Genomic DNA, 20072 nt, shown 5'->3' with positions numbered 1-20072 from the left:
TTTACACAATCTAATATGAACTATCTTCAGTAGATAGCAGCATTTACACAATGTAATAGGAACTATCTTCAGTAGATAGCAGCATTTACACAATCTAATATGAACTATCTTCAGTAGATAGCAGCATTTACACAATCTAATATGAGCTATCTTCGGTAGATAGCAGCATTTACACAATCTAATATGAGCTATCTTCAGTAGATAGCAGCATTTACACAATCTAATATGAGCTATCTTCAGTAGATAGCAGCATTTACACAATCTAATATGAACTATCTTCAGTAGATAGCAGTATTTACACAATCTAATATGAGCTATCTTCGGTAGATAGCAGCATTTTCACAATCTAATATGAGCTATCTTCAGTTGATAGCAGAATTCACATCAATCTAATATGAGCTATCTTCAATAGATAGCAGCATTTACACAATCTAATATGAACTATCTTCAGTAGATAGCAGCATTTTCACAATCTAATATGAGCTATCTTCAGTTGATAGCAGAATTCACATCATCTAGTATGAGCTATCTTCAATAGATAGCAGCATTTACACAATCTAATATGAGCTATCTTCAGTAGATAGCAGCATTTACACAATCTAATATGAGCTGTCATCAGTAGATAGCAGCATTTACACAATCTAATATGAGCTGTCATCAGTAGATAGCAGCATTTACACAATCTAATATGAGCTGTCATCAGTAGATAGCAGCATTTACACAATCTAATATGAGCTGTCATCAGTAGATAGCAGCATTTACACAATCTAATATGAACTATCTTCAGTAGATAGCAGCATTTACACAATGTAATAGGAACTATCTTCGGTAGATAGCAGCATTTACACAATATAATATGAGCTATCTTCGTAGATAGCAGTATTTACACAATCTAATATGAGCTATCTTTGGTAGATAGCAGCATTTACACAATCTAATATGAGCTATCTTTGGTAGATAGCAGCATTTACACAATCTAATATGAACTATCTTCAGTAGATAGCAGCATTTACACAATCTAATATGAGCTATCTTCAGTAGATAGCAGCATTTACACAATCTAATATGAGCTGTCATCAGTAGATAGCAGCATTTACACAATCTAATATGAGCTGTCATCAGTAGATAGCAGCATTTACACAATCTAATATGAGCTGTCATCAGTAGATAGCAGCATTTACACAATCTAATATGAGCTGTCATCAGTAGATAGCAGGATTTACACAATCTAATATGAACTATCTTCGGTAGATAGCAGCATTTACACAATCTAATATGAGCTATCTTCAGTAGATAGCAGGATTTACACAATCTAATATGAGCTATCTTCAGTAGATAGCAGGATTATTTCATCTTAAAATGATTTGTTTGGAAACCTTCCTGTCAGTTATTAGTAATATTATTATCATTTGTGTGAAATGATAATAAAATTAGAATTGATATTGGATAATTGTGGTTTTAATTGGTTAATTAGTTGGATACACCCAGCAGATTCCACTCAACTATGTAATGCATTATCTCAATGGGCTATTCCAGTTGAAATCCATACACCCCTGGTGGGAGGCATGACCTCAATCTTTCACATAGGGAGTGTGAATTTCAAATGGGGTTACCTGAACGGGTCCATGACTCCATTTGAAATCTACATCCCCTGTGTGAGATATAAGGTCATGATTTCAACTGGAATAGCCCAAGAATCTATCAAAAATAAACTTTCATTGTTATCACACAACAGGTGCACAATGGGTCCTATGTTGGCAATTCGCTGTCGTAGTGCACGTTAGTAACCATTGGTTACTGCTCCAAGCCTGGGCTCATACACCTGTTCCGAATTTTGATATGCCATAGGCTTTGTGTTGTGATCAGCTTGATTATATTGCTATCAAAAGTTGAATTTGACAAAACCAAGTATTAGTAAAATATATTATTGCTTGGTTCTGGTGTTTTACCTTACCTTGCAAGTAAACCCACTGTTTTGAAGTTGATTTGAGCATGCTTTAGCTCATTATGTACAATCCCAATATTATCTATAATAGACTATTAAACTTGACAGAAAATTCAGACAGAAAAAAAAAGATAAAAATAAAAAAATAAAGAAAAAATAAACTTTTCCGGACCGACCGACCTAATATAGATAGTGTTTGATTCTGAAGTCACATAAAGCCATTGGTCCTGTGTCAGAGCTATTCCAAAAGAGACAGGGGACCGTCCCTGGTTCTGATATCCGTACTCAATCCTTGGTTCCAGGATAAGTTGACGCAATAAATGCTCTGTCATTTCAACAGAGAAGAAGAAACCTGATGATGTTTAGCGCAATCTCTCAACTATAACCAAAATTAGCCTTGTTCAGACTGACAGAAACCTTAAGAGGGATTGAACCTATGAGTGAAGAAATTAACCCCTCCATTCCTTTGAGTAATGTACGTGCAGCGAGCATAATCTTGGTCAAAAATCCAGTTACTCCCACACGGGATAAAGCAATTGCTATCGGGGTGACTGAAGAGCTGTCCAAGATTCTTCTTTCTGCAATGTACGCATAGTGGTGAGTATTTATAGCTCAAACCATCTATATTTTTCAGGGGGTTCGAGACTTGCAGAACCTCGATGTTCACTAGGAGTATACCTCTGAATGTGTTTGCACAGCCCAACCTCCAACTGAAACCACTGAGAGTTGGAATTCTCAGAGGTTGGATATCCCATTTGAATACTTGTAGAGCCATGCCTGTCCAGTAGAAATTGAAGAAACTTGCAGAGCCTCAACATTCACATGGGAGTGTAATATTTCTGAATATGTTCACACAGCCCGAAACTCCAACTGAAAGCACTGCGGGCGAACCCTCGGACGTTGAACATCCCATGTGAATGGCTAGAGCTGATGCCTGTCTATTAGAAACTGAAGAAACTTGCAGACCAGCAGAACCTCAACGTTCACTTGGAGTGCACTTGGAGTGTAATACCCGGGTGTAATACCTCTGAATATGTTCACATGATCTGAAACTTCAACTTATACCACTGAGGGTTAGAACCATCGAGGATGAACATCCCATATGAACAGGGCTAGAGCTGATGTCTGTCTATTAGAAACTGAAGCCAGTAAGCATTTCAACCTGTTCCATAATTGCTTAGATATACCCAGGGGGCTACACATCAATCCTTCTATTGGAACATATCCTTAGTTTGGATTGCACTGTACTCCTGGCCTTGTTTATAGCTCTAATTACCTACAGGCATAATTCACTCCATTCAATAAAAGTCTAGAAATTATAAAATGATGGATGCCTTTTATATTTACATCCAACAATTATTGCTTTGAAATGTTTTCTTTTTTAATTAAAGGGATTCTTGGTAATTTGTCAAACTAGAATCAGTGGTGTAGATTTCTTTTTGACATTGGAGGGATGGGGTTGGAAAAAATTTCTTGAAGTATATTGAATCCAGCCCCTTTTGGTGACATAATAAGTTTATGATACAAATGCACACGAAGCGCACAGAAAATTTTGCCATTTTGAAGCTAAAATGTTGAAATATGGTGCAAAAGTGGAATAAATATGTGTGAAGCGTGAACAAATTTGCACTTTTGGGTCTAAAATGGCCAAATATGAGATTAATTTTGGTCAGAAACCCACATACAGGCGTCAACATTGGGGGGATGATTGTATGGACCACCCGCCTGGCAAAATATTGGGGGATTTACCCCCCCCCCATCCCCCCGGGATCTATGCCTATGACTAGAATAGAGATCCAAATTCAAATTGTTGCATTTTTGGAAACAGCATAAACATGCTAATATAGTAAAGAAATAATGCAAGCAATCTGATAAAGACTAAATCTAATATCAAATGAAGGCAGGGGCATAGCCAGCTTTCTTGGTCAGGAGGCAGGTCAGGAGGGCCAAAATAAAACTTTGGGGCACAGACGAAAAAATGCATCATACAATACATAATACCGATTTTGTTTTTAGAGAGGCTTTATTGGGACGATATGCGTGTGTAACACACACAAATTTGTACTTATACACTATTTTCACCATTGTTCGGGATGAAAAGGGCTTTATTGTGATAATGTGGCCCATGATCGGGGTGAATTTGGTGGAAAAGGGGCTCCTTGCCCCTTTTCTTTTCCTTTGCCCTCCATATTTTCTCTTTCATTTTTTTGTCAGAGGGCACTTTTTTCTTTCATTTTGTGTCGGGGGGCACTCTGCCACCCTTGCCACCACACTGACTACGCTACTGAATGAAGGTAGGATAAAAGATTCCGACCGACCCTGTCTTCCACAAGGTGGTCGAGGACACCCAAACAACTTTTATTCTTATCCATGCAATTTCGTGATCATGCATGACATTCAAGTTTAAGCTTACTTACCATGCTTCCTTATATGCTATGGCATGGAAACTTCTGTACAATTCATCAGGGGTGTGTATTTGATGGTTCTTTTCATCGCAAAAACGTGGGGGGCATTTATTAGAGGGGGTGTTGATTAGAGAATATATATTATTAATACTCTGAATGATGAATGATGGTAAGGGATGATTGGGTTATTCCAGTTAAAATCCATACACCCCCTATGGAAGACATGACCATAATATCCCTCACAGGGAGTGTGACTTTCAAATGGAGTCACCCATTCATGTTGTACCATTTGAAATCTACACTCCCTGTGTGGGAGATTAAGGTCATGTCTTCCACAGGGGTGTATGGATTCAACTGGAATTGCCCATTCTCTACCGTGATGTGAATCCTTGCAATAAAACAAACATATTCAGGAGGCTGTGGAATATAGAATTGATTTTTTAAAAGCTTCCTCTGCTTTTATTTTCTTCGTCTGTGGAGTTCTTGTGTACTATTCCAGTGTTTATATAGTATTTTAATATCTTTTATCACCTTCTTTAGTATTTTTTTATTTGTTACTTTTTTCAGAAACCGCATGTAAGCAATTTTATGACGTGAAGTTTCTTCGATCACATGTGATGTGAGCAAGCTAAATGAGTTGCATGTCAGGAATATTGATTTTGAGATATATCCAATAATAGTATTCAACTTCCTTTGTAATTTATAGTTCTGAGCAACACAAAATAGCTGTACCTCTGGATATGAAAATTTAATTATGATGGAGGAATTTTCAGCAAAATACTGCTCTGAGAATGGCTCTTGTAATGAAATTGAACACTGAATTTTAACTGAATAAGCCTTTATAAGATTTTAAATCCCCATAGAGCCACAGTTAAGCAACCAAGATAGTATATGAGTTTTCTTTCATTTTTACCTCAATAGTTTGGCTTAAGGGTAGAGAAATTTTTTTCGATCGATTATGTAGCGACTACATCGCGCTCACAACGGCTCTCATAAATTATCATAAATCATCAATTATACCATTGTTTCATCTGTTAAACCAAGCATATCTTCTGCAGAAACCATCATCACTGATCATTACCACCTCTAAGGTCAGAAAATGCCTAGGAAACCGAGTGGACAACCTCCGAAGAGTACTAGGAGTTCTGCTACTAGTGACCCGCCGAATTCAACACCAATTTCGGCTGGCAAAACAGTAGAGAGCGATATAGAGAAAACCGAACTTAAAGAAACGATACGTGGCCTACTTGACAAGGAAGAGACCGTAAAACCTCTGCTTTCCACCTTGGTTAACGGTATCTTAACAAATGAAGATCTACTCAATGAACTGGTAGATGGTATATACAAATCCGTCTACCAAAAAATCAAGGAAGACTCGCTTGCAGCAATAAAGCAAGAGGTCTACAATGGGGTATCGATGGATATTGAAACCAATACCCAAAGAATCAACGATCTACAAGAACAGATCCAATCCCTGTCAGGAGAAAAAGACAAACTAGAAAGACAGATGGATGATCTCGAACAGTACAGCAGAAGGAACTGTCTACTTCTCCATGGAATACCAGAGCACGATAAGGAAAATACCACTGATGCCTGTGTCCATCTTATCAACCAGCTGCTCGGCCTAAACATCAAATCTGAAGACCTCGACCGTACTCATCGATCGGTAAACCAAAATCTGATGAAGACGCGAAACCGCGACCAATAATTATGAAATTTATTTCATATGCCAAACGCGCTAATGTCTTCGGCACAAAGAAGGATCTCAAAGGATCTAACTTCCTGATCACAGAAAGCTTGACCAATAAAAGGATGGAGATACTCCATGAGCTCAAGACATGATCAAATCAGGCGGTATAAAGCGTGTGTGGAGCTATGATGGTAGAATATTCGCTCTAGACAACCGGGGCAAGAAGATATCAATTGCAACAAAATCGGACTTAAATATCGCGGTCTAAGATTTTCAAATTCCATCTACATCACTGTCCGCGATCCTGGATATAATCGGACTTGACTCTCCTGATTTGTTTATCATGTTTATATTTGGATATATCATTTCATGTGTGTAATTTGATATCTTATTAATATTGCTGATGCAATTATCATCTTGTTTACACTTGCAAAACTAATGGTAAGAATGAAGTTTTCTATTATTACATCGTATTTGTCATTCTGCTGGTAACTGTTTAAATTTATTGTTAATTTTGACATTTAATTATTTGCTTTGGACCATACTGCCTTCAGCTTTCCGCCATATTTGTTTTATTTATTCGTCTTTCCTTGCCATGATGGACACAGTCGATTTGTGTGCATTGATTTCTGTATTATCAGGGATGCTTGCATACGCTCGTCATTCCTCCCCAGCATCCTCCTTTGTGATGCTCTTGAGCCAATCACTTGTTTTTCGCTCATCGTGCTCATTAATTATCACACTTTTGATTCCTCCATCATGGCTTGGGTGCACTCTGACTGTGTTTTCGTTCATTAATTTGGCTCTTGTTGGTCATTTAAACCGATTTTGCGTTTTTGTTCCTATTTACACAGTCCAATATTCGCTGATCAAGCCAGTTTTGCATCAATCATCTTCATTCAGTGCATTGAGTTGTAGAGCACGCTTTCCTGTCTTCGGATTGCTTTTCGATGCGCACTCCCGTATCACTGGCTTGACCAATGTACCATAACATAGTGTAGCTTTACGCCTTATGCATAATGTGTCAAAGCTCCTTGTAGATTTACGGCCTATATTAATTTGTATGTTCGTGGCCAAACATTTGTTATTTAATATTTTGGTTTGCATCGTCATCATCAATGGTTTTGTTGTGATCAGTGATCATGGTAAGTGAAGCTTTCATTTTACGTAAATCGATCATACGGGGATTTCCCATCTTACATTCCTTGTTTGACATGCCATCATGGTTTATTTACATCGCGTCAGCATGATTAGCACCTACTTTGCTTCATTTGCGTTGATCACTGCTACACAACAAACCCTTATTGTCCCACCTTTATTTATTTGGTGACCATGTTACAATTACTCCCATTATCAATAACTATTGTCTCATCAATTGTATTTTGGTTCAAGTTGTATCGTCACCATTATTGATATTGTTGTGATTACTGATCATGATAATTGAGGCTTTCCTTTCACGTATTCAATGGTCTACGGTTTTTAATCACATCCTTTTTGTCATACCGTGCTTTGTTTACACCACATTACCATAATTCGACTACCAGCTTTGCCTCATATCATTGATCATTGTCACATCAATCCCTTGCAGTTCCAACTTTACTTAATTGGTGACCTTATTATAAATATTGTTCTCATCGATGTATTTATCACGGCTTTCATTATCCGTGTTGATGGCGGTTTGTTCTGCCTTGTTATATTATGATTTGGGCCTATACCTAATTTTATTATATTAAGGGTCTCTGAACATATTTGAGTGAATTTACTGTAATTCGATGTTCATGATCTCAGTGCTTTTTGTATTCAATATCATGTCAAGATTATAAAGTCCTGTGTTTCAATGTTCACTCCTGTGCCCGCTGTTACCCGTGATCTTAATATGAAATAAATGCACATATATACCGGAGAGTATGTTATGTGGAAACTAGATCTGTTCTCTTGTACACCTACTGGTATCTGGTCTGCTGCTCGCACACATTACCCTTCTCATCTGCTCTATTCTGATACCACATATGTGTACACGAGTTCAAATCCTCACTTCCCATTCCCATCCCCCATTAGCTCTGCAAATATTCTTTGTCATTTACATCAATATTTTTGATTATTTTGGATGTATTATTATACATGTATAGTTGTTTTATCCGCATACAAACATATTTCAGTGAATTAACTGTATTTCAATCGCCATGATCTTACTACTTTTTGTACTCTATATGCTTGTCATGATTAATAAGTTCTGTGTTTTAATGCTCTGAGGTTCACTCCTGTGCCTGCTGTTTTCCATGGCCTTGGTGTAAAATAAAAGCACATAATACCAGAGACTGTGTTATGTGGAAACCAGATCTGTTCTCTTGTACACCTACTGGTATCTGGTCTGCTGCTCGTACCACATTACCATTTTCATCTGATCTTTTCTGATATCATCTGTGTACATGAGTTCAAATCCTCACTTCCCATTCCCATCCCCCATTAACACTGCAGATATTCTATGTCATCCACATCATTTTGATTATTTGTTTTATCTGTACAATTTAATACCTATATATGACGTCATGATTCGTCAGATTATTATTTCATTATATTTCTGTTATTTCATGACTGATCTGACTATTAGAATTGTTTTCATATTTCTCTATGTCGAAAGGTATTATTAACATGTGCTTATTGTTTCATCTTTTCCATTTTTATACCAAAATAGTTTGATTTACTATACCATGTTCACATTTGAGCTATATTTGTTTTTTCTATTGATGATTTGGTTATTGCTTAAATTATTCAGTTCATTTAATTGGTTTTTTATTCAAGTTCGTTTCGTTCATATTTTACATGTATACTTGAGTCTGAGAGCTTAAGAGACTGGTGCATTTTTTTTTCATCACTGGGCACAGCCTCTCCCGCTTCTATACTAATTATTCAAATCTTTTGATTTGTTTACAAGTTGTAATTTAAGTAAATTTATTGATAGTTTAAGTTTTGTGTTCTTCGTATAATGTCCGATTTCATGTCCAATATCAAATTTGATCCATTTTCTTTTAATTGCTCACTTAATTCTCATAATGATTTCTTTGATGACACCTTGAACCTCAATTATAACAAGATCAATAACTGTCAATATTATAGTAGTGAAAATTTACCCGATGCGACTGAATTAGGCGCCAGCGACCTTTCCATTCTGCATTTTAACATCAGGAGCCTCAACAAACATACCACCGATGTTGCAAACTATCTTTCTATGCTCGATCATCACTTTGATATTTATGGCTTCACTGAAACGTGGTTTTCTCATGATGATGATGCAAATCTGGCTGATCTTAGCAATTATTCATCAGTAAATTGTGTAAGGCATGAAAGGAATGGTGGCGGCGCCTCAATTTATATCAATCCATGTATCAATTTTCGCGAAAGATGTGATCTTAAATTAGATTGCCAACATTGTGATTCTGTGTTCGTTGAGATTAACCACAAGTCTCAACAAACTATTGTTGGAATTATATACAAGCGGAATATGTGATTTTTGACGATTTTATCAATCAGTTGACAAAGACCCTTGAAACTATCTCTAAAGAAAAGAAAAGATGTTATATTATGGGAGACTTCAACATCGATCTTCTAAAAATACGATCAATTGCCTAAAGTTAACAGATTTGTTAACCTTTTCTTTTCTCATGATTTTTATCCATGCATCGATCGTCCGACTCGTGTATATCGCAACCGCATGGCGTTACTGGTTATTCATGTATGTATTGATAATGTATTCTCCAACGTTGTGTCAACTAATCACAAGTCTGGTGCTTTAATTACAGATCTCTCGGATCACTTCCCTGTGTTCACCATATCAAAGGGCTCCAGGTTCTTCCCACCACCCAAGCCAACTGTTAGGCAAGCTAGACAATTCAAGCCTGATAACATCAAAGGCCTTAATAATGCTCTTTCTCAATCCGACTGGCATTCTGTGTATGATATTGATGACCCTGAGGAAGCTTATAATAAGTTTAATGATAAATTACTTACTTTACTTGATATTCACTGCCCAATAAAAACTACTAAATCTAACTACCGGAATACTCCTAAAAAACCCTGGGTTACTAAAGGTCTAATTAAATCGATCAAAACTAAAGATAAATTATACAAAAAGTATATTTCTAAACCTACTGATAATAATGAAATTAAATATAAAAAATATAGAAATCACCTTAATAGTCTCCTCCGTGTTGCCAAAAAATCATTCTACACTAAAGAAATTGAGCTCCACAATAATGACATGAAAAAATGTGGTCAACTTTGAACAATTTACTCGGGCGTAACAAACATTCAAAACTTCCTGACTTTTTACTGATGACATTGGTAGCAAAATCACCAATGCCCATGAAATTGCCACCAAATTCAACGATTTTTTCACAAACATTGGTGCTTCCCTTGCTGATAAAATTCCACCTCCATGTGGCGATTTTCAGGCTCCATCAAAACCGCCACTAATGAATAGCATTTTATATCCCCAACAACACCGGAGGAACTAATTAAATTATGTGCTAACCTAAAATCAAGCCATAGTTCAGGCATGGATGGCATCAGCACTATCTTATTGAAATCAATCATAAACAATGTCAGCATGGTCCTCTGCCACATTTTCAATATTTCAATTAAATATGGCTTAGTTCCTGATAAACTCAAAATTGCCAAAGTGACACCAATCTTTAAATCTGGTGACACCCATGATTTTTCGAATTACAGACCAATTTCAATCCTTCCAGCCATTTCTAAATTACTTGAAAAGGTTATTTATAACCGAATCCATGATTTCATTTCATCGCACAACATTCTTAGTCCCAACCAATTTGGATTCAGGCAAAAACGATCAACCTATATGGCAATTAATGAACTTTATAGCATAATTACCCAGAATTTAGATAATAAAATTCACACTGTAGGTATTTTCCTTGATCTCAGCAAAGCTTTTGACACGCTCAACCATGAAATTCTTTTAAATAAACTTGACACTTACGGCATTAGAGGAATTGCTAATAATTGGATCCGTAGTTATCTTAATAACAGGAAACAGTTCGTTGTATTCAATCAAACCTCATCTGAAATGACATCAATCACATGCGGTGTCCCGCAAGGATCGATATTAGGTCCACTTTTGTTTCTAATTTACATTAATGATCTTCCCCTTTGTTCTACCACAGCTGACTTCATCATTTTTGCAGATGACACAAATATTCTCTTTTCTCACAAGGACGAAAATTCTCTCGAAACCCTGATTAATAATGAATTGGACACTATCTCCAACTGGTTTAAGCTAAATAAACTCTCATTAAATGTTAAAAAAACTAATTTCATGATTTTTAAAAATAAACATACTACCAAACATCAAAAGGAAATTAATATTCATATTAATAATAATAAACTAGAAAAAGTCCACACAACCAAATTTCTTGGCATACTAATTGACGATAATCTTTCCTGGAAATCTCATACGTCCCATATATCTAAAATAGTCTCTAAATATAATGGCATTATTAAGTAAAGTTCGTCCTTTTCTTCCTCAGGAATCCTTATTTACACTTTACAACACCTTTGCAGTTCCCTATATTTCATACTGCAATATTATCTGGGCTGACAAAAACAACTCGCACCTTGAATCACTTTTTCTCCTCCAAAAAGAATCATCCGACGTGCACTAACTCCCTTTGGCTGGCCCACACAGAACCCCTCTTCAAGCAACTTAACACACTTAAGATTCAAGATATACATTTTCACCAACTTGGAACGTTCATGTTCAATTCCCACCACAAATTATTTCCAACTGACTTGTCTCTAAATAACTTGTTCATTACAAACGCAAGTATTCACGATCACCTCACAAGACAAGCCAGTAATTTCCATGTCAATTTAACCAAAACAAAACTTGCTGATAATACCATTAAGATTCAAGGTGCTCTACTATGGAATTCACTCCCCCAGTCAATCAAATCCAGCCCCTCTGTGTCATCCTTCAAAACTAATTTTACAAAGCATCTCATCAGTAGCTACATTTCTGGCTAATGGATCAAATATTTTTTATATTTCTATTATTATTATTATATTAAAATATATCTCAGATTGGACTTGTTTTCGTGTGTTTGTGTTATATTGTTCCCTCTGCCTTGCGGGTAGATCTTGGTTGGAGTTTGTCCCCAATAAATTATTTTCCAACAATTTTTTTGTATGTAACTCCAATATTGAATATCATTATCATTTGCTATATTTATCATTTACTTTGTAGGTACTAGCCTTTTTACAATTTCACATGTAAATGTTGGATTTAGGCCTCTGATTTGCTCATGCATACATGTTTTGTTTTCAAGGTTGTAGGCCTATATCCAATACTTGTTACATTTACAATACATCTTTTCGCCAGCCCATTCGGGGCTGGTACCTGTTTCAGGTTTGGGGTCAGTTTACTCAAGAGATTATATTTTAGTGGTATTGGAATGATTTTTTTTTTTTTACTTTTTGTGGTTAAATTTTTTTTAAATATTTTAATTCGATTTGTTAGGAAAAGTAAGTATGTTTTGCCGTTTCAACGAACGAAAACGAGTGAGTATTACCAAAGTTATGTTTGAACTAATTAATTATGACTTTAAAAGTTTAAAGGCCTAAATGTAACAATAATAGTTAATATATATAGCATCATATGGTCAGCAGAAGAAAATCTGACATCACCTATGATGTCATATCAGTGTCCTTGACCGGGGTCCTTACTCCTTGACCACTGAACAGCGTGATTTCATGTTGATAACAGATCTATAGAATCAAAATCTTCATCATATCCCGGATCATATCACAGATTCTCAACAATCTGTGATCATATGGACCATATTGATGTGAAAGTAGTTATCTATCATATCCTGTGTCGTTTTATGGATAAAAATGACTCAAAATGTTATTGATGAAATGGTTGCTATCATAAACATCAGTTTTGTCTTTTCAACGGGAAAAATCCGATGCAAAATAAAGTTTTTAGGGCCTAGCTATAATATGGGCATAATTTATGCATATAGTATTGAACAATGTACCCCATTTGACATGCACTTATAGATAAATAAATTGTCTTACTTTATTAATTTAATAACTTCTTTATTATAAATAAAATGACACATAACTATTTGATTCATAAAATTACATTCAACAAAATGATTGAAGAGAAAACACACAAGGCACTAGGCAGACTGTTATAGAATGGAGGAGGTAAGATGCCATGTCCACATAACTTCGCAGGAGTTTCCGACTAGCAATCAACATGATCAAAAAAAAAAAAAAAACACAGTTTAAGAGTGAAGATTGTAGTGAGTAACCAGTCCTTTACAAATGTGCTGGCCACTATCTATTATAATATAGTAGGCTTAAACTATACATTGCGAATTAATTGAGTTATTTTAAAATAAAATGTACATGTAAGTTAACTCAAACCGGCAGTGTATATATCGAAAGCAGTGAAATCGGACATTCCTAAGCGAAGATATTGAGTTCGTAAGTTCTGGTATTACAAAATTGGAAATTGAGATATCGTGGGTAAAAAGCTGAAAAGACAAAAAAACCCAAGCGACAACAACAACAACAACAACAACAACAAAACAAACAGACCAGAACAATTTGGAGTACATGTAATGAATTAAAAGAGTTGACATGAGATTAGGAATTAATGTTTTCTGCTGTTTCAGTGTGCATGTTCTCATCGTTGATGGTTTGGTGGACTGTCATGTAGATGTAAGCGTGATCCTAAAAATGCCTTTCACATTGACCAAAACTAATTACAAGACCTCTTCTACATTGAGGCTGGCTTTCCCTTTTAAAGGGAATTTTATTCATGTAATATTTTGGAAATTGCCTAAAATGATTATAATGGTTATAAAATTATTTCTTATTTAATATGCATTGTATACTTTGAATTTTGCATTGGTAAATCTTGTATTTTCTCTACTTACAAGGCTTGTTTGTCTTTGTTCGTTTTTTTCCTAATGTATTAAATTTTGTTTTGCTTATTGTAAAATTGAAACATTATGTATAGGGTGCCACGTCATCACGCTGTGCGTTTGGTGGCATCCTCATCCTCTGTTTCTCATACTTTTGTCATATAATTTAAAATGTTCCACACTGTTTTATACAAGAAAATATTATTCTGTATTATGTTAACATGTATTTTGAATGGATGAAATAAACTGAACTGAACTGAACTGAGACAATAGAAATTTTTACCAAAGTAACATATTCTTGTTTATACCATGATATTGTTGTATCTCAATACTATCACAACTTCAGCTGTGTAACTTACCTAAAAAGTGGTTCTTTTAATTAAAAATACAATAAATAAAATCATTCTGCGCTTTTAGTACTGACCAGACTATAGTAATATTTTTTTTCTTCTGTGCACACGATACAATATTATGCAATACTAGCAGCTAATATTAATCATGCTTCAGTGGCAAGTACCTCTAACTGGTATTGAAATTGGTCTTGTCCGGGGCTCAGTGGCGTTTTTTCTAGGGTCTATGGTGAAGGTGACTGATGCGTAGTAGGCCTATGTAGGGCTGTAAAAACCTGTTCAGTGATTTCATCCGAGAATGTAGAAATCCATGAATCAGCAAAATTTAGATTTTAGCACCTTGCCCAGCACCTTTGTTAGTTTCGATGTGCAAACATTAAGCCCTGTATTAAAGACAAAATAAGTTATTTTACATGAATCTGTAATTTCTCTACTCAGTAGAGAAATTAGCTACATGTATTTGAACGGGGCTTCAACTTTATCAATAGGGCCTACTGCTGCTTTCCTCGGTTCTTGCCAAAACGTTTTAAAATATCTAATGACAATTTTAATGATTTATCCTTCACTTTTCGGCAGTTTATATACAATTTAAATTTGTTTTACCATTTTATACTTTCGCTGATATCACTGAATAACTCATAAATATCACCCAGAACACATGGTTTGCCATCCACCACCGTACCTCTCTCCCCACCCCCACACACACTTTTTTTTTCCATTGGATCTATCGTCATCCTAATTCAGGCGCTTTTATTGTTTCATTTACAACTTTTATTAATGATATTTATCACTAATGATGTTGCCGAATAGTCTTTTGAGATTAGTAGGCCTCATTCTCATATAATTGAAGTGCTCCCCCGAATAGCAAGATAATGGCATGCTTATGCTTAGTTTTGACATGTAAGAATACAAAATGATTTCGTGAGTTCTTAATGGGGAGTTAGAAGCTCCATTGCAAAGTGAAAGCAGAGAGAGGTGTGTGGATGTGAGGGGCGTGTGTTGTGTTTATGGCCCGGGGTTTATGGGGGAGGGGTGGGTGATAACAGCTGCCTCAGGTATCATTCAACATTTCTGATACTGTTACGGCTTGAAATTTGAAGGCAGCGGGACATAGGATGCTCTCAGGAACAACTTTTACCACCTGATGAACAATCTCAAATGCTCTACTTTGCACCAACATGACAGTATAGATTAGGCCCATGAAAGTCAATTCCGAGTTTATCGTCACTTTTTTTTCCAGGTTGGTGAGGTGACTTTTTCATTTGATTTTATAAACATGTTTTTTATATGGGTTAGGACTAGAAAAGTTAGAAAAGAGCCTGGTTTTGCATCCAAGTTATGAATATATGTTTTACAAACGAAAATATATGTTTCCAATTGCTAAAACTGGTGAAAACACTGATACTTTGGAAATAATGAATTATTTATTAGGCATTTTGAAAATTTGACGCTTGGTATTTTTGGTTTCCAAAAAGTGCATGAGGCGGGGACAATAAACTCGGAATCGACTTTCAGCGCCTTATAGGAAATATATTCCATCAGTTAATGGTTTTATAGTTTATTATTTCGGTTTACCAAAAATGAAGAAATAATATAAGTAATAACTGTAAAAAATGGTTTATGTCCAGTTGCAGCCAAAATAATGGGATAAATTATACTATATCTTGGAGCTGTACATAGCGATATTCCTAAACCAACAAACCTACGGTATAACTCACGATAATAAACTCTCTAAAATCCCCAACCATATATCTAATATAAATAACAAAGAGACGCTTATTATAGGGCCTCACGCCAGACTGAGCACAGCTGTTGCAAAATTGATCAAGGTCCAGGTGGTGGTCGCTGTGCATTCTCTAAATTCAGTAAATTTCCATAGTCAACCGTGTAATTGAATGGGATTATTTTGAAATTTTAAAACGCTTGAAATATCACAAACAAATAGACCTATGTTAATAAATAATATAAATACATGCTAAAACTGTTGGGGCTCAATAATGAACCCCACAAAACTAACCGAGTATATTGGAAAATGCCATACGGCCGGGCGGTTTCACAAGTTGCGGCTCTATCATGCCACTACGCCGCCTGTCAAGATCCAAAAACTTCTGAACACATTACCACAGACATTACAGTAGGATCAAGGACGTTGGTTCGAATCAATTGTTTAAAATCAATCAATATATGGGAAAGAATCAGAATTCCAATACGCTCAGTGCATTCTGTCAGAATCGGAAAGGACAACATATTGACACGTTGTAACTAGGTGTTAACGTATGACTGGTGGAGTGCGCAATTTTGCAATATTTTCGCCATTTTACAAAATACAAATATGCTCATAAGTTTGCCAATAGCAAAGATCAAGGATCTGGAATAAGTCATAGTTGAACCGGAATATATTTGCCAACTATGTTCTACGTTGAAGGTAAGTTCATAATGTTCTTCATAGCAAGAACAGTAAAAGCACTGGCAAAAATGCAACTTTTTACTAAAACGCCATATTCCACGATAGTCCATATTTACATGACTTTGGCGAACACTTTTGGTTCTCGTTTAAATTCTACCGATAGCACAGTCGATCTAATGTTATCTGCGGTTAGAGGACAGTTTAGAGAACTCTTTTGGCTGGTTGTTTGGTTAAAAAACAACATAATTTTTAAAATATCGGGATTCAAGCAGGCGACCCGCATTCTTTGCAAAAGACGTTACAAATTGTCAATGAAAGAGCTTATAAATTAAAATCACGGACATTAAGCTCCACAATAGCCATCTACATTCCAAGCGGAAACGCTTTTCAGAAACATACCCATCTTTTTTCAGCAATCGCTGAAACCTAAATATGCAATTCCAGGCAATTTGTAAAAAATAGCGTCAGCATATTTGACTATGAACTTGGGACACCGAAACAAATGCTTGCATTGGTGCCAGACCTATTATAATGATACGATAATTAGGCCCCCAATATTGGCTTTCATTTTAACCATTATTTATTGAACTGAGATTTTTGCTTTTTGAGAAATTAATGAATTTATCGAAAAACTTTTCGGAGATCGTCACCTTACCAGCTTCACCCCTTAAAATGAGCAGAAAACCTCCTTATTTTGTATGTTCTCTAACAATACCAGTTATAAAATACAGAAATTTTAATTTGATATGAGTCTGGTATTTATTCCTAGTTATTATGTGAAATGAGACACATGTAGCAGCTGACAAGTGCATCGTTTTGATATGGATGTACACATATGCTATGGCATGGAAACTTCTGTACAATTCATCAGGGGTGTGTATTTGATGGTTCTTTTCTTCGCAAAAAACATGGGGGGGGGCATTTATTAGAGGGGGTGTTAATTAGAGAATATATATTATTAATACTCTGAATGATGAATGATGGTAAGGGATGATTTAAAAATCAAATAATGGAACTTGCGTTTCGTTGACACAAAGTTTCATCTGAAACCATCGGACATCATCAGGTCCGATGGTTTTGAACGAAACGTCGGGTCAACGAAACATAAGTTCCAGTATTTTATTTAATTTCTGTATTTTTGATTTATCAACTGGATGAATAATCTACAATAAGATAATACCAGTTTTAACATGTTAAGCCTTTGAACAAGTTTAACCATACAAAACTGCATATAGGCTAACATTTTACTCTTTATTTCACTATTATTAACAATTTAATTATTGCAAAATCACATCTTTGTTCAGTTTATTTTAAACTTGAAAATTGAGTGCTTTAATATTATGAAATATTGATTTGAGTCTGTTTTAATACCCTTGTGTTTATTCAATATAAAGCAAATATGAATGAACAAATATGATGGACAAAACTATGATGTGTATAGTGTAGATTTCAAATGGGGTTACCTAAATGGGTGACTTCATTTGAAATTCACACTCCCTGTGTAGGAGATTAAGTCATGTCTTCCATAGGGTGTATGGATTTCAACTGGAATAGCCCATTGCAAATAACAAAACCACACATCTTTAAAATCAAATTTGATATTTTTTGTTTGATATAGTTTTGTAAGTTTTACTTAAACAGACTAGCCCAATTAGTGCCAAGCTCATTATAATAAACACAGAGGCATTTATAAATAAATAATAAATAAATTTTGGATTTATAAAGCGCCTTTCTCCAGATCTTAGAGGACTCAAAGCACTGTAATTTTGCTGCAATGGTGAATCATCACAATCACGTCGCATCAACTAGGCCAGTTACTGCCGAACGGCGCACACCTATCCGCATTTAGATTGCAACATGCACCAATTATCTGTGCAGCTCCCCAAATTCCATTGGGTGAAGGAAGTTTTTGATAACCAAACAACTAATCACCGATTTTTGCGATACAGGAGGAAACCGGAGATCCCGGAGAAAACCTGTGAGAGTGAGCATGGAATCGGGATAAACCAAGTACACATAAGTCCTTGGGCCGCGTCGGGGCTTGAACCCGGGACCTCAGTGGTGCAAAGCGAGGGAACTACCGCTGCGCTAACTCGCCCTCCCATTTGAAAGACTAAATTGAGTTTAGAGTGATGTGATGTGCAAAAACATTATGTGTTTGGTATTAGAGTGGTTATATTCCCAAGGATTTTATTTTCAGATTTTGTTAACCCAGCTGCATCCTATTAAATTACAGGCATGCAAAATGTTCATTAATGCACTGCATGTATGGGGCAGGAATGCTATCTACTGAAGACGGCAATCTTACACCATCTATGCTATGTATCCATGCTATCTACCAAAGATAGCAATCTTAACCAGAATACATTCATGCTATCATAATGTACCTATGCTGTCTACTGAAGATAGCAATCTTACACCATCTATGCTATGTACCCATGCTATCTACTGAAGATGTACATCTTCAGTAGATAGCATGTACACATGTACATCTACATAGACATCCAAGCTATGTACCCATGCTATCTACCAAAGATAGCAATCAAAACCAGAATGCATCTATGCTATATACCCATGCTATCTACTGAAGATATAGCAATACATCCAGGCTATGTACCCATGCTATCTATCAAAGATGGCAATTTCAAACCAAAATACATTCATGCTATATGTAACCAGCCACGCATACTATCTACTGAAGATAGCAATCTTAACCAGAATACATTCATGCTATCTACCCATGCTATCTACTGAAGATAGTAATCTTACACCAGGGTACCTCCATGCTATGTACCCACTATCTACTGAAGACAGCAATCTTACACCATCCATGCTATGTACCCATGCTATGGCAATTTCAAACCAAAATGCATTCATGCTATATGTAACCAGTCATGCATACTATCTACTGAAGATAGCAATCTTAACCAGAATACACCCATGCAATTGTTATGAATCTAAATTGGGGAACTAGTCCATGGGAAAGGAGAGCGAGGTACCAGATTTGGAGTCCCAAGGGATGAGGGAATGAACGTGAACGGGAATGACTATCTCGAACGAAATGAACAAGATGAAACAGAAATTAAGTATAACAATAATTTATTATGAATTTACATCATCAGACAAGCTGATCAAAATACAAGGTGTGTGAGTTTTAATAATGAGTCTTACCCGAGTTACATCATAAAAAGTATAATTGAATTTGATTCACGTGCAAGACATGATGACAATATAATCGTCACCATGTTTACCAACCTAACTAAACATGAGCCATCCTGATCATGTCTACATCGGCCGCAGGGTTAACAAGGAGTGAAGACTTT

This window comes from Amphiura filiformis, chromosome 13 (genome assembly GCF_039555335.1).
Source record: "Amphiura filiformis chromosome 13, Afil_fr2py, whole genome shotgun sequence".
Classification (NCBI taxonomy): Eukaryota; Metazoa; Echinodermata; class Ophiuroidea; order Amphilepidida; family Amphiuridae; genus Amphiura; species Amphiura filiformis.
The sequence above is the reverse complement of the archived record's forward strand: the minus strand, read 5'-3'. Positions refer to the sequence as shown.